At 44.4% G+C, this 11,599-nt stretch overlaps 1 long non-coding RNA gene across 2 annotated transcripts; it reads right to left on the minus strand.

Moving 5' to 3' along the window:
* Positions 1 to 1,559: 1,559 nt before the first annotated feature.
* Positions 1,560 to 11,393, minus strand: LOC116441579. 2 transcript variants are annotated; one of them, XR_004239157.1, is made up of 3 exons: positions 8,868 to 11,393; positions 6,159 to 6,339; positions 1,560 to 1,989 (listed from the first exon to the last, which is right to left on the minus strand). It is a non-coding gene; the product is annotated as an uncharacterized LOC116441579 (long non-coding RNA). The 2 variants fall into 2 exon arrangements; XR_004239156.1 differs by having other exon boundaries at positions 1,560 to 2,040.
* Between the last annotated feature and the right edge of the window lie 206 nt (positions 11,394 to 11,599).

Below are 11,599 nucleotides of genomic sequence, written 5' to 3' on the forward strand. Positions count from 1 at the left end.
CATGGTTGGTTTTTTTTCCCAAATGTGAATACCTAGGAGATGTATGGGTTGCAAAGTACTCCTTTCCATGGTGCAGAGGAGCATGCTGATAACAGGTGCAAAAAGAACCTACTGATAATGAGAGCTTCAAGAATTGTTCTATGGAAACTAATGATGTATGTATGAAATCACCCGTTTTTCTCACTGAGTTCAACAGGAGATAAGGCAATGGTCTACTGCTGAAAAAACAAACCATGGCACATTTTTATCCATAAACGCCTCAAATTCTTATTATTTTAGTAGCTGAGCAACAGGAGAATAGTGCTGGACCATGCAGAGGCAGTGGAGCCCTCTGAAAGATTACCATAAGAGAGTGTGAACAATTAGTTATATATCTCAGTCTGTCCTGTGTTCAGATCTGTCCTGTTCTGAGCTTGGGAGTGTTCATTAATGCAGTGTGGATAAAAGAAAACGCCAGTTCTGGGAAGCAAGTGCTTCCAGGAGGTACCGCAGACACCCTCTGTGCTCCAACACAGAAAGGTTGCTCAGCAGTGTGTGAAATCAGAACTTTGGACAAGCTTCCAAGCTGCTTGAGCGTATTGATTCTGGCACCTGCTTTCATAAGCAGGTGCTCAGGTTTATGTGCCCAGGTGAAGTTACCTCTTAACATCTAAATTACATGCCAGATTCTGGCTGTATCTATTGTGTGAGTAGCACTAGGTGTTGTTAGGAAAGGCAACAGAGAAGGGAAGTATGCAAAAAAAGTTGCAAGAAAATTAAAAAGAAACCAACCCAAACCAAACAAGAAAAACAAAACCAAGTGCTTGTTCAAAAACCAAATGTATCACAAACTTCTTAATCTATGGTAATTTAACATTTGCATAACATTATTTACTGAATGGAACCAGAATTGCTCCAATTTGTCAAGTCTATCAGCAAATGAGAGCATCTCTCAGCACAGCTCATCTCATATGCAAGGGGATTTCACTACCCCTGTTCTCTTGTAGTGGTGGAACAGGGTTTTAGGGGACTGGGACTCCGCTGGATGTACTGACAACATGTATTTCATTCTGTGTGAATTAAATCAAGGGTGGAATTTAAAAGTCATATGGAGTAATCTAGCTTTTAAAAGCATAATGAGATTTTACAGGGCAAGTTTTGGCCTGTTTATTAACATTCATCTGGCATCCTGCATACTGCAGGACAAAAGGCACAGAATAATTTTAACTATACCATTATGAAGACTGTTGAATTACCTTTGATAAGGCTGGTAAATGAGACTGCCTTGATGATACTCTGGAAAATCAGAGACAACAGGACTCTCTTGGGTTAAGTGATTTATTATCCAGGCATGAAGGCTTGGGCTGTGGTTATTAAGGCTGCACAGAGCTCTCTGCTAGAAATTTCTTGGTCAGCATCTGTCCTGGTTTAAAGGATAGGTGTCTTCCAAGGAAGGCAGGAGGCTCCCTTGGAATGGAAAATGTGACCCCTTTCCCTCCAAATTATTATAACTTTGAAATTAAGGGGCTTTCAGGCAAAGATATGGGAAAATGAGTAACAGTTCTTTACTAATACATATATGTATAACAAGGCAAACAAACAACCCCCAACAGCAGCAACAACAAACAAAACCAGGAACCCAACAGCAGCCTTCTTTCGGCCTCAGGCCCTTTCCCCTTCGGTGCAGTTCTGCTCACAGCCGGCAGGGGCGACGGTGGATCCAGGTTAGGCAGGGCAGGTGTGATGATTCCCCCGCGGCTGCAGGGGGCACTGTGGCGCGAGCTTGGCCGCATCTCCACATGAGTAATGGCGGATGCACCAGCGGGAGAAAGAGAAAAGGGGCTTCTTTTGCAAACTCATGGCGTGGGGGGCAGCTGGTCCTGGTGCCAATCCAGATGGTGAGATAGACTATAGCAGGGACTTCGGAGCAGCAGGCTGGAACAGCAGAGATGGCAGGTGCCCCAGGGTGGCAAACGAACTGTAGCAAAATCTCAGAAGACGTATCAGGAGCTGCAAGGGTCAGGTGGACATGGGGTGTCGGGTTAAAGTGAAGCAAAAAACCTGAAGCAGTGGCAGAAAAAAACCAGCAGGGCTGGGCAGCACTAGCTGGGCTCCCACAAACAGCTGGGAGATGCTCCCTCCCTCTGGAGGGAGGGAGGGAGGGAAGGGGTCGGAGTCCCAGGTTTCCCCCTGAGACACCTGAGTAGATGGTGAGGGTCCTTCCCAGTGAGGTCAGGTGTTGAAAAGGTCCCAAAAGCAATTGCTACTTTTATGAGCAAAGCCTCACTCACGGTAGCAGTAAAGGATGGAACTCTGCGGTGGCAGTGAATTCTCCCCACAGCAACAGCATCACCATCTCACCTCCAGTCCCGAGAGTTAGAGAGGAGCTGAGCCCAGGCCATCACCCCCTTCCAAAATCTCATGGTATCTCTGCCCTTCCCAAGAGAAAGCCCCCCCAGCTAAGAGAGGGCAGCCAGCTGCACCCCTTCCTCCCATCTTGGCCACTTCTGTCTCTCTTAAGTATCCTCATTACCATCTCTTAGGCAACAAATGGGAGAAATGGCATCTTCTCTCTCTCGATTCCGGTGCTGGGACAGGTGGCTGCGGGCCCCGTGCGGGGGCCAGCGGGCCACGGCCATCCTGGAGTCGATGGACCTGTTCCATCCATGGAACACAACACCACCACCACCAACCCCCCCCCCCCCCCCCCCGGCTTTGCCGTGGGCAACCGGAGCGGCTTGGCTCTCCCCCCTCTCCACTGCGATAAGCAACATTCAACATTCCAGCTGCAAAGCTGCAAGGCCGAGGTGAGATTCACCCTTTTATTGCTCTGAAGAGCTGACAACCTGAGGGAAGAGAAAGAGAGAAAGAGCTTAAAGCTGAAATTCTGTTGTGAAGCTATGATGTCTCAGAGTATCCTGTTGTAATTTCATGAAGATATGGGGGGTGGAGTGTTCAACTCGTAAGCAAAAGCACCTGCGCTGAGATAGGCAGATGCTGATGCAGCTGAAATTTCATGAGAAGTTTGGACAGGGAGAGATGGACCAGATGAGGACTTTTGCTCCAAATGGGAAAGGAGAAAACCTCAGTTCCTAGGGATGCTCCCAGAGATAGTCCTAAAGATGAGGAAGACCCTTTGTTCCCAGGGAAGGAGAAGGGCCTCTGTTTTTGTTTCTGAACGGCTCAACCTTAAAATTGTACCCCAAAAAACTTCAAGAGTGGACCCTTGAAAGCAGTTGCGGGAAAAGCTGCAAGTCGGGGGAAAGGACTCACATGCGAGCAGAGAGACTCCTCTTCCTAAATGGACTGAACAATATTTGGAAGTGGGCGGCTGTCTCGTTGTGATAATGTTTTCATAGCACGAGCAAGAAGAGACTTCTTTTTCTAAATGGACTGAACAAGGTTATTATGTGTTGGAGAATGGTTAGAGGATCAGGGACATGGATTATTGATAAAGGGTACAGATCAAAAAAGAACTGTACAAGCAAAAGCCTGCACAAGAAAATGCCTCCATGAGAAAATGCCTGTGTGAGAAACAGGCCTGAGAACCAAAAGGGAGTTTTAAGGCGGTACAGTCCTGTGCTGATAAGAATGTACTGACCATGAGAAGGGAGGAAGATCTTTGATCTCTCAAGTCAAAACATAAATAATAGAAGCTTGCCAAATGTAGTCTTTTATCTAACCCAATTATGTAGAAGTAAGAATGCGCTTTTGTAAGCTTAAACCAATCAAGAACTGACAAGCATATATACTGATACTATATAAGTGCCTCTGTATTGCTAATAAACAAAGCTTGCTTTATCAATCACATTGATTGTCTGCATGTTTTCCCCACCGAAGTCAGCAATTATGGAAGTGGTAACAGACTGAACATCTTAAGGTTGTCTTTTTACATTGTCAGTGGGAGAAGGGAGGAAGGTGGGGGGAGGGGGAGAGTTCTGAAGTGGTATAATTTTTTTTTCTTCTTTAGGTCTGTTAATAAACTTGTTTATATTCTTTCAAGTTTGGTGCCTGCTTTGCATTTCTCCTAATTCTTATCTCACAGCAGATAAACAGTAATGAGTATTTTGGACCAACCACTACACCCTCCCAGCCTCTTCCATGGTGGTGTGGTTTTGAGAAGCAGAAAAGTCCTTGCCTTAGTGTAAACACTGCTTAGCATCAGCTAATCGGTGTGTTATCAACATTTTCTCATCCTAAATCCAAAACATAGCACTGTACCAGGCTGTAGGAAGCAAAGTAACTCTATCCCAGCCAAAACCAGGACAAGATACATTGAACTTACAATAACGGATTTGTTTTGTGAGGCTTTGATTTGTCTGTACTTTGGCCAGTATTCACCGTTCAAGTAGATGCTTCTCTTCCCTTGGCAGATACCCATTCAAAAGGCAAGAAACTAGTGGTGGCAGGATGACAGAGGCAAAAGGGGACCAAGAAAGGTGATGGTGCCACTTGGGCACCTCAAGAGCCAAGTCTAACACTCCTTCCCCCAGGTTATCCTGCTTGATGAAACTCACGGACTCACTGCTTACTTCCTACCACTTCCCACAAGTCATTGATGAAGGAGCTGCTCTGTGGTTTCTCTGCATGTTACCAATGATGTTCCATTTCTCTGGTTCCTTTGTTCAAGCCCTTTTTAAAGTAAATCACTTGTCAGTTGCATTTGTTTTGTTTGATTAAAAGCATGTGTCATTTTGATCCTTTTTCACTGCCTTGTGCAATTTGGTTTACTGTTCCCTTACATATTGCAGAGATGTGGGGGAAAGAAAAGGAAGCTGAAGTACTCTTTTTTGTTGTTGTTGTTGCTCTCTCTTCTCCAGCTTTATGATGTAAACCCTCCGTTTTCACACCTTCACACAGAATTACACCTTCAAGGGCAATTTTTATACTGGTTGGTCTCTAGGTAACCTAAATTTTTCATTCCCTTATTATTAAACCTAAGCTTGTAACTGAAACTGAACTCTGGTCCCTTTTCAAATTAACCCCTTGGTGCAAAATGTCAAGGGTTTTCCAACTCTTATCAAGTGGAAGTCACTGAAGCTGGAAACTTATTGACACACCAAGGAGTTAAATCTACAGCTAATGCTGTAGATTACGGTGATTTACTAATCCCATCACAAAAAATGTCCAAGGACTGATATTGTTAGGTCTTTTATTCAGGGACAGACTTGAGAGAAACCAAACAAATTCACAGCCGTAAAAAGGAAAAATAATAAAGGGCCTGGGAGTGGAAACCAGCAGAATTGTATCCCATGTTAACAGGCCAAAGGCCAAACCCAACTGCTGATTGTAAAATATTCCTCCAGTTCTCTAATCTCAGTGCAGCTGCAGTGGGATGGTGCTAGTGGCACCACAGGGGGCCTGGAGTGGACTGGGCAGACTGGTCTGGAGTGGCTGGCTGCAGGAGGGCTCTTGGGTTTAGCCAAGCTCTCCTGCACATCTCCCAGCTCTGGGCATGTCCCCTAGCAGCCATGTATACATGAGACCAGCTCAGGCACAGGGCTGGGGTAAGGGCACATCAATGTTCCAGAGGACCATGGCCAGGACATAGGAGCAGTGAAAGGCTCCAAGGCATCCTCCTGCCCATGCTCCCAGTGCAGGAGCTGTTGACAGATAGTTTGCGTATTTGAGAAATCAAAGCCAGGATTTCTGCAGCCATGCAGAGTAACCCAGAGAGCCCTCCTTGCTAGCCATTAGCTCAGGTAACACAAACAAGGTCAGGAAAAGCAGAAAAACAAGCTTTCCTTCTGACTCTGTTGCCAAATGCTCCTTCCCTGCATGCCATCGAAAGAAGCGTCATGGCCAGATGGTGAGGAGCACCCCGAGGGTGCAGGCAGCCCTGGGACAAGTGCTGCCCACCTCTGCTCTCGGCTCTGCACTGCGATTTGCCACTTTTCTCTCACTGCTCGATATGGACTAGGAACACAACATCATTTTCTGGCTACACAGATCACACATTAGTTTTGAAAAACAAACTCTGGATTGATTTAGTACAGGGAGACGGAAAGTGGAGAGAATGTGGCAGTGAGTCTGAATTTGCAAAGGATGGTAAATCTTTAGGCATCTAGGTTTTTGGAAGAGCAGGCTCAAAAAAGATTTATATGTATTGTCTCTTGCTCAGTGAAACACGGATTACAAGTAATTCTAGGGTCTGTAGGGCTGGAGACTGGCTGTCTTACCTTACGTTATTCAGAGTATGTTGTTTTCCTCTTAGTCTTGCCTGTTTTTGCTTCTACAGAAATTCCTTGACAAGGCATTGCAGCAATTTTCCCAACAGATATGATAGTCCATCTCTGGGAGCTTTAGAAGATATTTGCTCAAGGAGGCAGTGTTCCCTGTACCACCAATTTTGTGAAAATACTAAATTAGAATATTAGTTATTAAATATTACTACATAAATTACCATTTATATAATTGTAAGTCTGTCTCTACTGAGCAACCATTTTTATGGTGATATTATTATTTACATAAAAATTGCAGTACACAAGATAAATTATGTATTTCAATGTATAATTTTTGACAAGAATTTACACATGCACAATAACTTATTTTTTCTTCTTAAGCAACAGTAATCATAAGTAATGTGCAGAAACATTCATAAATACACTTGCACGAAAGCTACATTTTTTCCCCCCGTAACCTGCTGTAATTACAGTGTACATCAATTCTACCATACGTAGATACACCAGATTTTGTTTTCCCTTTTTCCTCATACAATTTTAATGACTATCCCTGCTTAGAATACAACATTTTAAATTAAAAAATTAAAAATTTAGAAGTAGTTTGTTTCCCTGACAACAGTGACAGCAACATTTAAATCCCCCCGTGTGATTTGTAAATAAATACATACCGTTGCTAATACTGGTGAGATAACGTGCCTGAGGCTAATTGTGCCATTACAAATATTTGAAGCCTGAGCTTGATAATGCAGGTCATGGTCCTTAAATATGTATGAACTGAACTAATTTAACTTTCTTGCTGCTTGCCAGCATATTGACAGAACTTTTGGTAACGGGGGCTACATGTTTGCACAAAGCAACTGAATTGTGCTGGGCACAATTGATCACATATTGATTGGGCATTGTGGGGCTTGGTGTTTATTTGGACTTGTGGTGGCAGCTCAAAGGAAGAGGCTCATGTGGGATCATGGGGCTTGTGAAGCAGATCCTGCTGTCTTCCTTCAGGCCCATGGATGTCTTCTCCTGGGTTCCAGTTGTGGGACACCCCAGTTTGGCACATGAGGTATGTAACAGAGCTTTGCCTAAGTAAGCCCTGCATAAAGATAACAGCCTTGATTATGACTGATCAGTCTCCAGGATTGGTCCTAAGAGGAACTGTGAATGTCTGGGTTTTGCTCAGAACCATGAACAGGAGTGCCCAGTGGTTGCATTTGTAGTCTGGGGCTCTGCAGACCAGTCACAATGTCATGTTGTGGTCATCCCCCGATGGTAAGGCTGGCCTGGATGTAGCCAGAGACAGGGACCCCTCAGAGTGTCTGACAAGGGCCATCTGGACTTTTTGCATTTCACATTATTGGTTTATTAAGATAGAAGAGATGAAAGAAAAAAGAAAGAAAGAAAAAAAAGAAAGCTGTTTGGTATAATCATTGTGTCTTGCCCTGTGTCTATGTGAGAAATCATTGACATTTATAAGCTCCCTGTATGCAAAGTTGTTCTGCTTACTGTGATCCCAAACTCTTGGTTTTGAAATCCTATCAAGAATCAAGCTAAGTTCTAATAAAAGAAAACTCTTTATATACCCATCAATGAGCATTTCTTTTAAGCTCAGGACACCTGGTTTAGCCTGTAAAGAGCTTTGGCCAGGCTCAGGAGTGCTTTGCCTCTCAAAGCAGATTGCAGCTAGAGGTGAGGAAACCCGATTCCTTGTCTCTGCTCCTCTGATCTCCAGGTAAAGCCTTGCTGGGAAGGGGGAGTAATTCCTTCAGCACTTTGACTCGGGGCAGTCCCTTGGGCTGGTGGCAAATGAACACTTGCAAACATTGCTGAGTGCTGAGTTTGGGTATGGATAGAGTGAAATGTTTAATGTTCTTTTAGTTTCTCATCTCCACTTCTCATATTCTTTCATAGCTAATGAGGCAGGTGCTGAACCTAGTGAAAATTTACAGGTGGTGAAGCTAATGCTAATTTCAACAATACTGTCATGAAATCTTGGTGGCAGAATTGTGCTCCTCTCCCTTTTGGAGTGGCACCAGTGCCATCTTCCATAAGGCTGTGTCACCTGATGGCTGCACCAGCACAGCATACATGAATTTTCTTGGAGGCTTTGGTAGATGGAGAGGTTTGTTGTCCTCATTGTGTCAGCAAAATCTTAAACAGGACTGTTGAGGCTGGCTTCAATCCTCAACATGCGCCTGCTGCTGGGCCTTGGGTGAAGTCAGTGGTGTTACAGTGTTTTATAGAGTGTGAGGCACTCACCATGAGCTGTGGGGAAATATAATCATAAAAGTGGCATATTTTAGGGGGATGGAATTTCAGCAGCACAGAACACTGCTCCTGCAGGGCTCTTAGCAGGGCTCTTAGCTGGGAAATGGGCTGCCACCAGTCACCTAATAAAGCTTGGGGCAACGTGCTGTGATAAACCATGTTGGAAAGTAGGAAAAGCAGACATAAAAGGAGAAGATGTAATGAGAAAGAAAAGGCTTGAAAACCCAAGCATCATGGTTCAGATCACATTAAAAGCATTATTTAGATGTGAGTAATGGAGTCAGAAATTCTATATCTAACTGGACGAACAATGTGCTGTCCTATTACAGCAAGTTCTGCTTAAAACTTTTTAGATTTAACATGCTGAAAGAATGTTACACTTAGCCAGCCTTGGTCCATGCCAGTAACTAATTTGAGTGCAATTAATCTGAGTGAAGATGATACCTTTTGTCAGTAACAGGTAATCCTTCCTAGCAAAGGTAAAGCTGAGCAAGCAGTTGAAAGAGAAATCATTAGCAACATTCCTCTTCTACTGCAGTTTGTCTTCACATCCTGTTACTTCCCTGGATAGATGAGCTAAACAGAGAGAATAAAAAAACCAGGAAAAACCCCTTTGTGAGCTTCTGCAGCTGGTCTTTCTGGTTGAAAGGAAAGCTCCCCTTTGTATATGTTGATATTTCTTAAATGAGATGCTTTGATGGTCCCTTAGGGATTTAGCTTGTCTCAAAATGAATGTGTTAGTTTAAAAACAGTCTAGTTTTTAGTGGGCAGCAGAAAGCTGCTCGAAGCTTCTATTATGTCCTGCACAGAGCCAATCGCTGAAGGCTCTGATGATAGGCAGGTTGGTAGCCCAATTAGAAGAGTTGATAACGTCTCTGTGATGACATATTTAAGAAACAGAAAAAATCATGAAAACTTCTCTTTCTTCCTCCCTTCTGAAGGGTGGTGAGGGGTGGCAAGGGGGCCCCCGGGACCCTTCCCGGCACGGCCACTGAGGCCCCTTCTGGCACGGGGCCGTGGCTGTGCTGCTGGAGCAGCTATCCCAATGCCTCAAGCAGCTATGCAGCCGAGACCATGTGGCCGGGACCAGCGCCGGGAGCGCCCATGCAGCCGGGGCAGTGCGGCCGAAAGAACACGGCTGAAGCCCTCTCGGGGCCGGGGGGGTGGAGGGGGCGAGGGCCCTCCCAAGGCAGAAGCCCTCCCGAGGCCGGGAGCGGCGTGGCTGAGGCCGCCTGTGTAGTGCTGACAGGGAGCACGTGGCCAGCCACAAAAACATGGTAAACAATTCCCCGACACAGAACACAGACAAGATCAACCTTTTCAGTGCAGCGAAGCTCTGTAAGAATTTTTCAGTTGATACAACTTGAAAACAATAATACCTATGGACAACAATTTTCTTCAGAGAAAAAGAAAAGGACATGAGGAGAACCAACATGGCGGCATTGAAGTCAGTGAAAGGAGAGAGGAGGAAGAAGTGCTTCAGGCATCGGAGCTGAGATTCTTCTGCAAGCCATGGTGAGGACTATGATACAACAAATTGTTTCTCTGTAATTCCTTAAGTGCATGGGGGAGATGCAGAGATTCACGCGCAGCCCGTGAGGAACAGTGCTCACGCTGGAGCCCGTGGATGCTGAAAAGCTGTAATCTAGTGAGGAACTTGAACAGAGAGAGAAGACCCTTGTTTTTAGATATAGAGAAAGAGAGCCTTTGCTTCCAAACTAGAACAGCTTCTCCTTAAAAGACTAAACCTTATGAACTAAAATGGCCCACAATGTGTAGTTTTGGGAAGACTGCACTTTTCATGGGAGGGACTCATGTTACAGCAGGTTGGGCGGGCTGCTATTCATTAAAGTTAAAAAGCCACGCTGGAAAAGTTTGCAGAGAACTATCTTCCGTGGGAAGGATCCCATGGCACGGCAGAAGAAAGAAACTCCTTTCCTTAAGCATACTGAAGGAAGATTTTTAGGAAGTGAAAGACTGACCAAAACCCCATGTTTTTGTCTCCTTGCGCAGTCAGTGGGAAAAAGGGAGGGACTAGGAAGGAAAAGTGTTCTAAAAGGTTTCTTTTAGTTCTCATTATCATCTTTTAATTCTGTTAATAAATTTTCTTTATACTGTTTAAGTTTTGAACCTGTTTTGCCTTAGAATGTTTTCCCCCTAATCCTTATCTCACCCCATGAGCCTTTTGGTTTGATTTTCTTTCCCCCTCCTCTGCCAACTATAGCAGAGGAGAATGAATAAATGGGTTTTTTTTTGTCAGTGCCTGGCTTCTAGCCAGTGTCAAACCCAAAGAATGTGGAAATTAAAGGAAATATGCAATGTGTAAGACAATCATACCAGTTGAAGAAGGATTGGTTACAACTGTTTTTTGCTCAGATTTAACACATTTAGATATATTTATGTCCATTACTTCTTTGCTGGAGTCTCTGTCAGAAATATGGCCCCCTTTTGGGTACCATACAGGATGCAGCATTAGACAGCTTTACACGGCTTAGCCATCCAGTGGTACCAGAGACTCTCTGGAGACCTCTGCAGTAATGTCAGTTAACCATAAAAGTTCTGCAAACAAGCATTATGCCACCTCCTTATGCATCCCCTGCTGCTCACAGCAACACAGTGATGTCCAGAGCTAAAAAATGGATGTTGGAGGCTTTTGCTGCTCCTCTGGTGATCTAAGTGGTGTTTTTCTGGACATACTCCCACATTGGAATCCCAGTTTGGGTTGTCAGATTGAAAAAAGAGGATTTAGCCTTTGGTATCCTTTCTCAGGGGAGGCTTTTCAAATTGGAATCCCAGTAGTTTGCATCTAATTCCTCTTGAGCTAAACATCTTTGCTTTCAGTTCCTGTTTGTGCTTTCTCTCTGATGGTGTTTCTGCAGGTGATTGGGGAATCCCTTAGCTCCAGGGGATCAGCAGGCATTATTTGCCTTTTCTGTCCTCAGTTCCTCCATGTTTATTTATTTACTGACATTCCTTGATTTTAAAAAGGAAAAGCCCAGATGTCTGAGGAGTCTGTCTTTTCTCCACTGTAATTAATTATCTGTTATCTCTTCCAGGGTGCTGCATCAGTTGCTCCATCAAGGGTTGTGTAACTCAGGGAGGAGTTTCCCAAATGGAAATTCTTTCCCTGATCTCTCCGAGGGGGCATGAAGTATGGATCTGTCCTATCTGTGTGA

This window comes from Corvus moneduloides, chromosome 3 (assembly GCF_009650955.1).
Source record: "Corvus moneduloides isolate bCorMon1 chromosome 3, bCorMon1.pri, whole genome shotgun sequence".
NCBI classification, from domain to species: domain Eukaryota; kingdom Metazoa; phylum Chordata; class Aves; order Passeriformes; family Corvidae; genus Corvus; species Corvus moneduloides.